Below are 15,925 nucleotides of genomic sequence, written 5' to 3'. Positions count from 1 at the left end.
GTTCCTTTTCAGGTCAAGGTGTAACATGAAAAACATGATCAATTTAAAATGATTATGCATGTTTATAAATCAAAACACATAAAATGATATTTAGTAGTTAAAATGAGCCCAACCTGGACAATAGTAAAAAGCTGCTTACATAAAAGCATCAAAAATGATAATCCAATAATATATTTGGAATATATAGAACAATCTGAGTGGGGCCATTCTGCAAAACGAGTATTTTGAAAAAATACATTTTGATGCCTTTTGATACTTTTGTTCTTTTGCTTCACTAAATATGGAATACAGGACTTTTAATTGTGGTGGAGTAATGTCACAGTGTATTCAAGGTCCCCTATTGTGAAAAAAATGTTTTTCTTCTGGCCTATACGTATGTTTTTTAGTCATCCTTCAGCCAACCAGACCTGTGCATGTGGAAAGCTGAAGCCCCTGTATTGTTTTTTTGGAAGCATGTCTATGTTCCCCGGGTCCTATGTTCCCCTCTTTGTATGAGACTCTGAAACATAGGACCCTTTTTCCTCCTATGTTCCCCAGCCAGTTACTTTTTCCACCATTACTGCCAAATTCCATGGCAAATAGGCTTATGTAAGCATATGCAAATAGGCCTAGACGAGGAAAGATTAGGTCAGGGGTGGCAGACCTGCAGGTCTCGAGCTAACCCTAACCCTAACCCCGCAAATGTCCCCCGGTATGTATTGCTACAGGGGAACATAGGACCCTTTTTGGGAATAACGGGGAACATAGGACCCGGTGAACATAGGTCCCGGGGAACATAGGGATGACCCCCTTGGGGGAAAAACACCTGTTAGGTTGTGGGTCCCTCAAGAGAGATTTCTAGTGCAAAAGTGGTTGGAGAATCTTTAGCTAATACACCTGGATAGTGAATATCATTGTGATGGAAGATAAAGGACAGATGGACAAAATAGATAGTAACCCAAATTAATCCTAGTTTAATGGCAACTAAAAGATTTAACTCAGACGATGACATAGCTCTGCTAGCTATAACGTCCCTATATAACGTCCTATTACATCAACTTCTGTAGAGACATAGTCATACCCACTAGGACTGTACGCTGTTTCCACAATAACAAACCTTGGATTACTAGTGATTTAAAGGTAATCCTCAATGACAAGAAGGCAGCCTTTAGAGATGGTGACAAAGCACGGCTCAAAAAAGTACAATATAAGTTGAAGGTAGAGACTAAAGATGGCAAAGGTGGAATACAATTTCGAATTTGAATGAATTCACCCAGGAGTATCTGTTGAGGCCATGGGGCAAGTTGAATCCTTCTGTTGCTGACAAATTGGATCCAACACCGGTTTATGTCGGTGGAAGTAGACTATTTATTCTGCAACTTCAAAGCCTTAAAAAAGAAATGGAGACTTGGGCCTTCAGAGTATCTGTAAATGACCCGTGAACATCAGCTACCAACATCAATAAATGATGTCACCAGATTAGGTTGCAATGTTGTTGAGACTCACACATACTGAGAGTGTCAACAGGAAGCCATTAGTGAGATGACTCACTGCTGTGCGAACAGATTCATTTGGCAAGTTTTTATAAATATAAATAAATATTTCTCTAGTGTTTTATAGGGGCTGAAGCTGCTGGCAGTACACAGGCCGGAGATTGCCGTCGAAATAATTACAAACACTTAAATCAATGACTTTGTTAATACATTTCTAAAAGGAAACAAATTAGCATTAATGTCCAGTGTTACATGGTGAAACCAACGAAGCACGCACTGTACATGCCTGTGTTCAATTAGTCCACACCCAGACTTTCCAAAGAACATCTAAACGCTTTACTGAACATTCTACATTTTTTTATTTGGTCTTGTATTTATTGCTGGGTAGATATTTCTTATTTAAATGTGCACTTTAAGGAGCTTTGCTTTTTTTAAAAAGCTAATCCTGCAGTAATACAGTATTTATGTTCACTTAAATAAACGGTTTCAATAAAACAAATTTGACAGGTAATTTTGGCTTTGACTTTAACTGAACATTTACTCTCATTTTGCGATAAAATATCAGGATATATATCATATATCGATATTCAGCTTAAATATATCAGGATATGACTTTTGGTCCATATCGCCCAGCCCTACAAGTGATACACATATTTAAAAATCATCACAATGATGAATACAATTTGACAGAGACTATGTATTTTACCGGAATTAAATCAATTAGTGTAAGATTTATTCCTTTGCAAACAATCAAACTTTGGGGGCTTTTATTTTGTAATTATGGTTGCCTACACATTATACCTCACAGTGATTATACCTGGATTTAACAGAATACTAGAAAAAATGTAGTATAATATACTACACACTTCTCTCATGTAGTTAAGAGGACAATGTATTGGATCATTAAAAATAATCATCAACATGATCCATCTGCCTTCATCAGGGTGTAAGTTTAGGAAACAAAACTAATTTAACGTACACAGAGATAAGTGTGCAGTATTTTCAACTGATTTTTTTTTTTATATAAGCCGATCTGCACCTTTTTGGATGTGTGTTCTTTCTATAATTCTCATTCGGACGACTGAACACTAGGAAAGCCTCTCTAATTTATGCTATAACGGAGCAGCTGAAGACATATAATCCTCTGTATATATTCGTTGTATTGCCCCTTTAATCAAAGTTAGAGATTATACCTTCCCATACAGTGGGTCTAATCCATGCTAATCAGATTACAGGCTGTCCGCAGCAGCACTCAGTGTAGATATTAGTTTTGATTGATTGAACGTGACGACAATGTACGGACAAACCTCAGAACTCATAAGCAGCTTAAGTTGATGGGTTGGAATATGAAGCTCGGAAACAGATTGAGCGGAAAAGAGCAGCTAAGGAGAAGGGACGAGGCACACTTCTAGACAAGTTTGACGAATTTGGTTTGCGATCAACCACATAAGTACGAAAGAAGTCAAACAAAGCAAAGTCACCGTTAAGTCACTACAATGTCAACACTTCCGCTTTGCTTTAGAAGCTCAGATCATCATCATCATCATGTGCCATCTCCTCTGTGTCCTTCACTGACTAAAGAGCAGCTGACAGAGGAGTGAGTGACGGGCTGCCGTGTTCTGAAAGGTGGATTAAAAACGCAGGTGAGGCGAGGCAAATCGAACTCTGGTGACACCAAGGTGCCTGAAAATATCCATCATCTGCAGTTTGGTTTGTTGGGCACCACACTTCAGTCCAAACTAACTGGGAAGTAGGGCTGACAAGAATGCCAATAAGATTTGAAGATTGCCATGGAGAGGAGTGAGACAGGGAGCTCTACCTGTCTAGGGCTGGGCGATATATCAATATATATTTTTAAATGTGATATGGAATTGGACCATATCGCATATATCGATATAGTTCAAATTTGCACTGTGATCCTTGCTCCAGGCAAACTGCAGCTTATCGACAAACATACACTGATATATCAGTATAGCTGTGCTTCTTATATGCTCTCTATAATTCAAAATTCTCCAAAATGTACATATTAAAGTTATAGATGACCTTCGTTTCACCTCATTTTGATATATCGATATAGTTTAAAATTTGCTCTGCAAGCAGCTTCATACATAAATGTTGCCCTTTCTAGGGTTTGTCATATTTTCAGTTCTTTTGTATTGTTTGTTATTCTTTTCTCATATAAATATACATATTTTAGAAAAAGATTGGCCTATTTTATATCATAGGCTATTTTTATGTCTTTTTTATTTTTTATTTGAATGTGCACTTTATGGAGCTTTGATTTTTTTGAAACACATGAACCACGGACACACACACACACACAGTGTGCAAACTGTGTCGCTGGGCCGAACACACGGTTTGTTCTGGTCCAGCGTCTCCTGCATGTACTTGGAATGACCTGCTGTCTTTACTTTAGTGGGACTGTTAGAACAACAGAACATCAAGGAGACGGCAGGAGTCCAGGTACAAAAATAGTGTTTCAATAATCAAATCATCCAACTGGCAAAACCTCATCAGGCTGGGTTACACAGTCCTACACTATAAGAGTGCAACTCCATGAGTGTGTGTGTCTGTTTGTCCTCCAAGAACATCACTTAGTATCTTGGCAGGAAGCCTAAAAGACCGCATTCTTTGTAGCATAGACAGAAACGGGATCTCAGGTTTAATTCACAACAAGGGCCAGGCTAAGACCCCAGTGTTGTATTACAGGTGAGTTTCAGTGAAGGAGGTGCATGTGGGTGTGGCTACCATGGTGAGAGGCCAGAAGCAACCACAGCTCATGCATCAAGAGACATTAAGTCCCTGGTAGGTTTCTGAAACTTGGATTCTAGTGTTTGTCATCATCGCGGTCATTTCTGAACCTACAAATTGAAATCTGGTAAAATGGGGAAGCAAACTGCATGCCAACACTGCACAGCTGCTAAATGCTACACAATAGGCGCGTTCGCATTAGGTACTTTTCCTGCTAGTAAGCTGCTATGGGTGTGACTTGGGAGAAAGGATTCGCCCAAAATCCACCCAACTTCACCAGTAAGCGGCTCAGGTAGCGGCTCAGAAAGTACCTGCCTCGGCTAGGTACTCTGTGAGCCGCTACTGAGCGTCGATTTCGCGATTCATTTGCAGACTGGTGCAATCTGGACGCTGAGGGGTTAACAGCTCCTGTTCTGCTGACTGCATCTGGGAGAGACTGCTGTGGGAGGACTGGGCCAATTGTGAGTGCTTTGGGATGGCGCTACTCGTTAAGAAGAGTAGGAACGAGTCTCCTAAAGTCTCCAATAACACCAGAAAAAGTCACTAGATTTGTCGCTAGTCGCTTTTTTGAAATAGAGTCGCTAAAGGGGTCTGAATAGTCGCTAAATACAGTGACAAAGTCGTTAAGTTGGCAACACTGCTTGCTGCGTCAGTCTGTTGTCACATTCGGACTCTGTTGGTTAGCCGCTACAAAAGTACCTGTATGGGAACAGAGACCGAGGGGAACTCTTTCCAAAAAGTACTCAGCCGAAACACACCTTATGTTCACCAGGTAGTTGCTAACTTTTTCTATCATTTGGTCGAATAGTATATAATGGGTTTAACAGAGATTTTTTGCTGAAAACCGCTGCTAACGTTTTGAAACAGCACCAATGGGAGACGCGACACTGAACCAGTACCGTTAAAGTTGCAGGGTTCAACATTAACCAGGGCGCAATGGCCCCTGGTCCTTTGTAGTCACTCTGTGGCGACCAATTATTCCCTGTACATGACACTGTGGCCACTAGGTTTTATCAGGTCCCTCTTAAGAATGGGACTGGAGGACATAGCGTCCCGCTAGCATTAATGGTGCTATCGGGAACGTCACCGCTGAACCATGTTTTGGTGAAAATCATGATGTTGCAGTACAAAATCCATTTCTAAGTGGTCATCCACAACCACAGTTCATCCCTATACGATATGAGGGCTGTTTCCACTACCGGGCAATACCCAGAATGAGGCAGGTCGCACTCGCCAAACGCCCCTAATTTGAATACGAGCCGTCCGGAGCGGGCTTTTCACACAACTTTTTTTGTCCCTGTTGAAGAGCAGGGTCTTTTTTCTCCTCTGAAAAAACCCCGGTCACCGATTGGATAGATCGCTAAGCAGGATGTGACGTAGTGCTCGCCGCCACAACAACACACGCCATTTGTAAAAGCCAGCGAAGCAGTGTTGCCAACTTAGCGACTTTTCAGCTCTTCTTAACGAGCTGCGGGGGCCGGCGGCTCGTTAAGAGGAGTAAGAACAAGTCGAAGTGGCACAGTCATCCTGCAGCAGTCTCTCCCAGCTGCAGTCACAGAGCCGGCTAACAGTTAGCTCTGTAGCAGTACAGTGTGTATGTGCTGCTGCTGCATGAGGTGTTCACTTAGCGATCTCTGTTTGTTTACAATAAGCACCGGACACTCTGTGCACAGTTACCGATGCCGGTTAATTCACGTTCACTATGTTTATGATCAGCGGAGACGATGTGCATAATTAGCCATGCTTCTTTGTTTATGATCAGCTACTGATGTTGTGCACAGTTAGCGATGGCGGCCACAGTTGCGTCTCCTGTGTTTAATCCGTCGCATCTCCTAAATCCCTCTGGGGGTTTTTTTGTAGTGGAGACACGTAAAGTGAGCCAACTTTTGAGAGGGTGTGGCCTGAGACTTTCCCGGTGGCCACTCTTCCCCCTTAATGGCTGTAATGCTGGGTAGTGACAGCTGATTAGGAGTTAGCTTTAGCCTAGCCGTCTGCCTTCTTTCTTTGTTTATGGTCTCTACACCTTCTCCAAGCACTTCCAGTCAGCCACCACTACTGTTGTATTAATCAAGATCAGATCTCCACTTCCACCAGATCTGTCTCAAAATCAACTGTCAACTCCGACATGAACGCTTCACACCGTACTGCTCCCTCACTGGGTGAGAGAGCTGGAGTGGAGTCTGAGAAATACACCTCAGCTTTTATGAAAATACGTAAGCCACTTTACCTGGCCATAATCACACAGTATGCTACTCTTACAAGGTTAACTTTATGTTTCAATACACAGTTGCAGATCAAATATTGCACTTTTTACTGAGTAGAACCCAACAGTGCTTGTCTGTTTTGAGTGTCATGAACTCTCTCTGGCTCACTCTCTGACTCAATCTTTCCTACACTGGACGTTAGAAAAATACACATCCACCCGCTTTCCGTGGAAATTTAATTACCCTTAAGGGAATGAGGGAGAATATGTATTAGAGAGACAGAGTCTGTGAGAGATGAGTTTAAAATAGGCCAATCGTTTTCTGAAATAAATATATTTCTATGATAAGAATAACAAACATTACAAAATAACTAAATATGACAAAACCTAGTAAGGGCAGCATTTACATATAAAAAGAGAAAAAAATTAACTATATCGATATGGTCTTATTCCATATCACATTTAAAAATATATCGATATATGTTTTATAATCGATACATCGCCCAGCCCTATGTGGGCTGCAAACTATAAGTCACCCTTTACATTACACAGGCAACTGATGCTAATATTTAAAAAAAATTGCCTGCTGCAGCTTTAAGCCTGAATATCTCTAAATGAAGCAATAACTCAAACAGCACCAAGATTAGATAATTTGTATATGAAGTTCAACTCAAACTTCATGTAGTGGAAGGATAACCAACTTTCTATTTTGAGAGAAAATTGGACTATTATACAGAATTAAAAACAGACTTTTTGGAGCCAGCCTTTAATGGCAATTAAAACAGGAAGAAAAGAACTGCAAAGGTACCATTCAGAAGAAAAGGAATTCCTTTCTTTCATTCTTCCCACTCATTAAAGCTTTCTTTTGACTTCTTGGTTGTTAAGTGGACTTGTTCTTTTCTACTTTCACTGATAGTTAAAGGTCGACCAGTGATTGCTTTATAATAATTTCTTAATGTGGGCTTTTGTGAAGGTCTGCAGGACATGAACTGCAAAGAAGGGCAACAGAAGGTTAGCTGATTGACAGGTGCCGGGGTGGAAACATGGCTATATCAGAGTCAGGGGCAAGAAGACATTCCTATTTAACCTGTATACGTTTTTCTTTACGGTATATATGGGTCAGTAACAAATAAGGGTTGGCAAGATGTCAAATGGCTGTAACTATAAAAGAATGATAAATATTAAATACTTGATCCACCTACAGTGTATCTCAGTGGACTTATACACATAATAACTTCACTTAAAAAAAACAAACATCAAATGGCATTTTTTTGCGTATTTCTTCATTTACACATTTTGTCAATATTGACGATATATACAATATTTTCTAAAGTTTTGACAAATTATGTAAAATTTGTTATATACCATATTAGGGTATCGTATTGTTCACAATAATATCGCTATATTTTTTTTATGGTTAAAAAAAATGCATATGATATTGGCAACATTCCTACTTCTTGATGTAGTGGCGTAAGGCTAACAATTAAAGTTGTTTTAGTCACAAAAAGCTACTTACTCTCTGTCGCTAAACACATGCAGCTTTCAAAATAAGAGCACGGTGTGTTAACAGAATCCACCACAGAACTTACAAGAAGACTGTCAAAATAAGATGCCTTAAATAAAACATACAAGAACCTTTATTCTCCTTTACAAAATGTCATTAAAATATGCCCCCGAAACCCCTAAATGGTTATTTTTATTATTTGCTCATACTCAAGAGTCAAGAGTACATTTTTTTGTATTTGGCAACTGTTGAGATTTGCACTTCACACTACATTTTAGATTTTTATTAATTTATACAGACTAAAAAAATAATATTTTCCAAATCTTTTTAAGTATTTCGTAATATCATGAAGAATAATCGTTATCGCAAAAATTGCCTGAAATATCATGATATTATTTTAGGGCCATATCGCCCAACCCTATATCATAGTGTTGCAATGTACACGTGGATTGTATTTTTTTCCCTCATTTTAGTTTACATTTATTTTCCTGTATATAATAAGATTTTTATGGGAAAAAAGTACCTGGTTTCACCAACTGACACTGGGTTAGATCATGTCATTGACCCATATATATATATATATATATATATATATATATATATATATATCTGCCTCTAAAGTGTAATATTTGTTGAGACCTTGCAGCAGAAGTATTACACAGTTCAAGTTTAATGCTGAGATAAACAGGTGCTGTAAGCCCTGTCAGACTACAAAAAGAAACCTGACCTCTACAGTCAGCGGCTGCCAGCATGACCCTCGCTACACCTGCCCACCCCCACCAGTCACATGCCACTTTAAGTTATGGCAATGCAAGATTAGCTCTAAGGTAACCTTCGAGTAACATTGCTCACTTTGTTTTAGGAATAGTTCATCATTAACCCCATCAGAATCACTCCTCTAATCGGCATCTAATCTCACTTTGGAGACTCCGTAAACACACTTGCCCTTGATCTTGAGCACCAACAAACAGGAGAAACCCCACAGAAACAATGGCCGCCTCTGAAAGCTGCTTTAAGATCCAGAAAGGCCACCAGGCAGGGGGTCTTCCCATAAAATATACTAAGACTATAATACCCTTTCTACTCAATTGTCAGCCTCTGAACTTTGAAGCCCATGAGCTTATTCTTGGAGACGAAACCTGATTAAAAAACTTTCAAGTGGAGCGATACATTTCCGTCAACACACCTCCGAACACTAAAACCAGAACACAAAACAGAGTCTCACAGACTGGTATTTACTGAAAGAAACGGCACATTTACGCAGAGCTTCTTGGCAATTTGACATCAAGACCGGCATTTTACCAACTACACCTTTGTGGACACAATAGCATGCTGGGAACGCCATGCATTCTACTTTTCCATGTGAGCTGCCAACACACACATCCAACATCCAATCACAAGCTCCTGTTTCGCTCCACACCTCCGAACACATCATGAAGGTCACAGGCACAGATGTCCGTTACATATATGTGTTTATACCTTCAGATTTTATGACTTGACATGATTTAACAGAACATATGTAAAGTAGGGTTAGGAATTTGCATCGACCATGACTGAAATGAATTGGGCAATATGTTATATACACATGACACTAAGGGTGCCTGAGGGCAAAGTTCTAAACATATAGGTACATCTTCTGTTACATAATGAGAATCAAGTCTATAATAGTTTTGGATTTTTCATTAGTTTAGTTTAATTTATGTTGTGAATTTTTGTTTTCTAATTCAGTTAGCTTGAATTTGGTTTTAGAGTGAGTTTGGTAGTTTTATTTTAGTTTTAGTTTAGTTTTTATTTTCATAAAATGCTAGTTTTAGTTTAGTTTTTATTTTCATAAAATGCTAGTTTTAGTTTAGTTTTTATTAGTTTTAGTTTAGTTTTTATTTTTAGAAAATGCAAGTTTTAGTTTATTTTTATTAGTTTTAGTGTTATGTTATGTTTTAGTGCCAGATTCAAAGAGGTCATAATACATTTTGCCTTTATTTCCTTTGGTTTATCTACTGTATCTTAGCACTAATAAGGTTATTAAGTCTTACAGTTCTGGGTGTTTTGAATTTTGGTTCTAGTGTAGACATCCCAGTCTCAGTAAACATATTTACCATGTGTTCCTGCATGTTCACTAACCAGCAGATATTTAGTTGGAACTAAATAAATACGTTTCATATCAACCAAAAAGGATTATACAGTGTGATTTGAAATGTGATTTGTGATTTTCTGCTGTACCTGAGAGAAATGTGATTAGTAATATCAACGTTGAATTGAAGACTTTCACTTGCACACAGTGAAAGCACAACATCAGTGTTGCGGTGGCGACACTTTTACCATAATAACTAAACGGTTTGCACTAACAGGAAAATTCCAATGTTGAAAGTTGACAAGTTGCTCTTTACAGCCAATATGGTGTCATTACGGTAATTTCACTCACGCTTCTCTCGGAAGCCCACAAAGCAGGAATACACACACTCAGTGGTGGAGGAATAGAAAACACTGGATTATGTATGAAACAAGTTGACAAAGATGAAAACAAAGGACATTTTCACTATAATTTTAGTTAGTTTTGTAACCACACAATACAGTTTCAGTTAGTTATCGTTTTTTTTAAAACTCTCATTTTTATTTTATTTCAGTTAACGAAAATGTGTTTTCAATTCAAGTTTTCATTATTTTGTTAGTTTTCGTTAACTATAATAACCTTGGTGAGAACACTACAATATAATAACGCTCATATCTTTTTACTTATCGACCAAAATATTCACGGATATATCAGTGTAGCTGTGCTTCTAATATGCTCTCTATACTTCAGAATTCTCCATAATATACAAATTAGATTTATAGATGACCTTCGTTTAATGCCAGACCGCTATTTCTTCTTGTTTCCCAACCGCAAATTGTCAAAAAAATGTCCAAAAATGGAAAAGATACATCTCAGATTCCAAATAAATTGGGACGCTAGGGCTGGGCAACACATCGGTATAAAAAATATATCGATATAATTTTAAATGTGATATGGAATTTGACCATATCGCATATATCGATATAGTTAAAGCTGCTTTATAAATAAATTCTGCTCTTACTAGGGTGTGTCATATTTAGTTATTTTGTAATTTGTTATTCTTTTCTCATATAAATATATTTATTTTAGAAAAAGATTGGCCTATTTTATTTCATAGGCTATTTTTATGGATTTTTTTTTTTATTTAAATGTGCACTTTATGGCGCTTTGATTAAAAAAAAAAAGGTACTCCTGTTGCTATACAATATTTATGTTCACTTAAATAAACGGTTTTAATAAAACTACTTGTGACATGTCATATTTGACTCTGACTGAACATTTGCTCTCACTTTGTGATCAAAATATCAAGATATATATCGTATATCAATATTCAGCCTCAATATATCGGGATATGACTTTTGATCCATATCGCCCAGCCCCAGCCACACCGCTACTTCTTCTTGTTTCCCAACTGCAAATTGTCAAATAATTGTCCAAAAATGGAAAAGATACATCTCAAAATTTCAAATAAGTTGGGATGCTACATAAAAACTGAAATTTGGAATTCAGAAAAAGTGTATGTTGCCAAAACAAAAGTGTTTCAGTTGAAACATAAAACACACCGTCTTTGTATAGTTTTCAATTAAATATGTCCAAAAGGGTTTGCAAAGCATCCCATTCAGCTTTAGAAAACTTTCCAACTTTTTTATAAGTCAGGGTTGTAATATAGAAAAGATGACAGATGACATAATTGTTTCTTGAACAAAAATACAAATGGAAGTGAAAGTATTTTCTATCAGATATTTCCAGATTTTGTTTTAACCTTGTTAGACATGAAGGGAAATCTATTGAACAGAACAGAACAGAACTGTATCATGCGGTCTTGTTTGCACAAAGCATCTTTGTGTCCACAATAAACTTTCCTCAGGGGTCATGGAACCAGGTCTTGATCCAGAAATCTGATCCAAACAAAATAAAACACACAGAAAAGTATTCATTTCTCTAAGATACACAGGAGCACAACTCTGTACATCAAAGCTGTCAACGGCATAAACACACAATACGAACTCATCAACAAAATGTAATCATGGCAAAGGTTGACCTTTGAAGCCTGAGTAATTAACTGCCCACATGGTTAGAGAGGCCACTGCTTAGGGAAACAAAATCTGTGTAAAATGACAACTACACATGTTTAGATCACCTGCACATTGAAACTACATGCAACTGACTACATGGCTGAACAAACCAGAAAATGCTAAGTATGGCAGCTTTAGCCAAGGGCCAGGAACCAGTAAAACTGGGAGGTCAACAGGAGCAACGTTTACATAAAAACATTGGGTGAAACCCCCATCAATCAACAGCCTTTATTTAAACAGCCACTCGAGAATGTTAATTCTGTAGTCCCAAATGAGCCTCTCAACACAAACAGTATCAGGTAAAAATATATATATACTGTAAAAAAATGTCTGTAGATTTTACGATGAAAAACTGCTAAACCATGACCGTGTTTCAGTAACAATGAAACACTGTAAATGTATATATCAGCCAAAACAGTATTTTTTACATTTTTTCTTTTTGGAAAAATACATTACTCCACTGTAAAATACACTGGCACCACGTGTGTAACAAAAATATACTGTAATATATATACAATCCATCACTGTCATTTTTTCATTTATTTTTTGTAAAAATACTTTTTCTCACTGTTAAATGTACTAAACACCATATCTAACAAAAATATACTGTAATATTTAATTGTAAAACCTTGAAATGTATGCTGCATTTATAAAGTATTTTCTGGTCAATTATATGGCAGAACAGCATTTCTTTTGATGGAAAAACTTCTAATTTTTTATGGTAAAATATGGAATAAGATAACAATCTTAAAAGTGAAATCAAAAGTGCTAATATCATTTTACCGTAATATTAGAAAAAGTTGCACCATATTTATTACGGTAAAGTTCTGGCAACCACAGCTGCCGTTTTTTTACCGTAAAAACAACAGGGTTTTTTTTTTTACAGTGTATATATATCTTCCTAAATGTCCTCAACAAGTAAACTTTGTTTGAGGACACTGTTTTCACTTTGATAGAGAACTGATTGCTACCATGGTACATATAAGCTGGACCCATCAGGAAATGACTGCACCTGGCCACACATACACCCATAAAACCACAAAGTGTTGTTTATATGGTTTTTGTACAGATTAATAAAAGTAAAAAAGATATAACATGTTAATTAGTAAGCTTGGGTGTTGGGGAGTGGATTTTTTTAAAGCTTTGGACAAAGCCAAGCTAGCTTTTTGTGCAGTCGAGTTCATGTGCTAAGCTAAGCTAACCAGCTTCTGGCTGTTATAGTATACAGACAAAATAATGGCATGTCTTTTTATGTTTTTGTCTTAATATATATTTAAAATAAAAATACTGTCCCTCTTCCTGAAGAAAAAAAATGAGTAATTGCAATTTACTAAAGTGTTTTAATTGATATAGCAATATTGGCTAGTGTTAGCAAAGTTGAGTTAGATGATGCTGCATTTAAGTGATGTCGGAATAAGTGGGTAAATAAATGACCAACTGTGAAAATTCACATGGATGCCCACGCAAATTGGCACAACGACTTGGCATAAGTTGGCAAAAATGGTGCATGAGCTGAAACGTAAACGTAGTTAATTCACATATAGAATTTACATTTTTTGCTCACATGTAATATGAATATGAATAATATAACTCTTTGTAAAGTTAGGGCTGGGCGATATGGACCAAAAGTCATATCCCGATATATTTATCGCAAAGTGAGAGCAAATGTTCAGCCAAAGCCAGCCATGTCACAAGTAGTTTTATTGAAACCATTTATTTAAGTGAACATAAATACTGTAGAACAACAATAGTACCTTTTTTTTTTTTTTTTTTTTTTTTTTTTTTTTTTTTTAAATCAGAGCTCCACAAAGCTCACATTTAAATAAAAAATATCTTAAATAAAAATTGCCTATGAAATAAAATAGGCAAATCTTTTTCTGAAATAAATATATTTATATGAGAAAAGAATAACGGACATTACAAATGAACTAAATATGACAAACCCCAATGAGGGCAGCATTTATATATAAAGAAATAAAAAATTGAACAATATCAATACATGTGATATGGTCCAATTCCATATCACATTTAAAAATATATCGAAAATGAAATGTTTTTTTATATCGATACATCGCCCAGCCCTACGTAAAGTGACCTTGTTAGAAAAGTTTTATATTAGCATCACTGAGAGAGCCAAGTAAAGCAATATTTTAGTGGTTAACTGCTATCAATGCATTGTTTAAATACTCTACACTATGGCATATTGTTACATTTGGTCACAGTGGCTGCTGTTCACTAAATATGGCACAAACTTGCTTTAAAATGTTTGTGATGCTCTTTTGCAGCAATCTAGCTGCAAGAGAGGAAAATAAAAAACTGATTTCATTTTTCTATTTCTTTTTTTTTTCAACTTTATTGGGGATTTTTTTCTTTCGTTCGCATACAAAAATTAAGAAGATACGTGTTAAAACCTAGGGGGAGGCAAATCATATATCAAAACAATAATAATCATGTTTACAAATAAAATAAATATTTAAATAGTAATAATAAAACTTGGAGGACATGTTCTAAAATTTACAGTTGTTAATTTTTCATTTCATTTTTCTATTTCTATTGTTATCCTGCTCAGTGTATATTAATAGGCAGCAGTAGTGCTTTCCAGGGGAAACCAATGACATGTGAAGTTATTTTTACAGCTCACCAGCTGACCTGGAGTGAAACATCCTCATCTTGTGCCAAACTTAAGCAAGGAAAAACTCCTGATCCCATCCTGAGATTAAAATAGATCTAGTGTCAGTCAATCAAGGAAAACCTGTAAAAGTTGGACCCCCATTGGGGGGAAAAACCAGGTCTGCCAAGATGTAAGAGCAGGGAGATTCTCCAGCACTGCAGAGTAATCATCTGATGCTGCTGATGTAAGGATAGGACCGGATGAAGCCAGTCCAAATGCCCAGGGCCTACAGGCTAAACCGAGCGCTCATTCAAAGTAGCAGGAAAAACCACAAGATTTTATTTAAATCATTTCCTCAATGAATGGGCCGCATGGCAACACGGAGAGGGATTTACACCCTTCCAAATACTCCTGAACGCATCACAAAATGTATCAAACACACACTAACGCAGCCTAAGCCTTTCTCTCGATATATTTCTCATTCATCGCAGCACATGTATGCTCATCTCTGCATACCGCGGCGTCCCGGGAACGCCGAAAGCCGCTTAATCCTCCGATACCGGGAGCGGAGGCTCGTCTCAGCGCTGTCAGATAGAAAGAGGCGTTAAATGGTACTTTACCTTAGAGGGGAATGGAGGTGTGTGTGTGTGTGTGTCCTGTTCGGGCTGCCGGCTCGGTGACCTTGGAGCAGAGAGATGCGTGTGTCTGTGTGCTGTGGAGGATCTGGGTTTGAATTTCCTGAGTGAGCGGCTGGCTGCCTGACGTGAGGCTGCTGCGGGCTACAGAGGGGCGGCGCTGCTTCGAACCATTCAGTCAGTTCACAACACCGCATCAGCCTGCTCCTGGCCACCGTGCTGTTTCTGTGGTCTGAGGGTCGCATGCAAGGAGATGAAAACGCTGGCGGTTATCTGTTAAGTGCTGATAAAGCGTTCTGAAACCTAAGGGCTGCAACCAACACTTTCACTTTGGCCTACAAAACGTCAAAAGCGATGAAAATTTTCATATTTTTATTTGGGGAGAGATCCAGGGAGGGAGGTTCATCGGGAGCCGCTTTGGGGTGGGGTTGTGGTGGGGTGGTACAGGGGTGGTACAGGGGTTCTAATATTGTTGTCTTCCTGAGAATGTACAAGAGACTTTGTCTCTGTTTACATTGCTATGTGGGGGGAAATAGTGCATATGATGTGAATGTTTATATATTGTACATTTTTCAATAAAAAAAAAATTGATCACAAAAAAAGCAATGAAAATTTTCCCAGAAC

The 15,925-nt window shown here is 37.7% G+C and overlaps 1 protein-coding gene across 1 annotated transcript in view; it reads right to left on the bottom strand.

Moving 5' to 3' along the window:
• Positions 1-15,629, bottom strand: part of LOC131960578 (monocarboxylate transporter 2-like) — a 50,371-nt gene extending 34,742 nt beyond the window's left edge. Inside the window, exon 1 of the mRNA XM_059325827.1 lies at positions 15,287-15,629. The gene's annotated coding sequence lies outside the window, so the exon portion shown is untranslated. The remainder of the gene's footprint in view (positions 1-15,286) is intronic.
• Between the last annotated feature and the right edge of the window lie 296 nt (positions 15,630-15,925).

The sequence above is a fragment of the Centropristis striata genome, chromosome 22 (assembly GCF_030273125.1).
Source record: "Centropristis striata isolate RG_2023a ecotype Rhode Island chromosome 22, C.striata_1.0, whole genome shotgun sequence".
NCBI classification, from domain to species: domain Eukaryota; kingdom Metazoa; phylum Chordata; class Actinopteri; order Perciformes; family Serranidae; genus Centropristis; species Centropristis striata.
The sequence above is the reverse complement of the archived record's forward strand: the minus strand, read 5'-3'. Positions and strand labels throughout refer to the sequence as shown.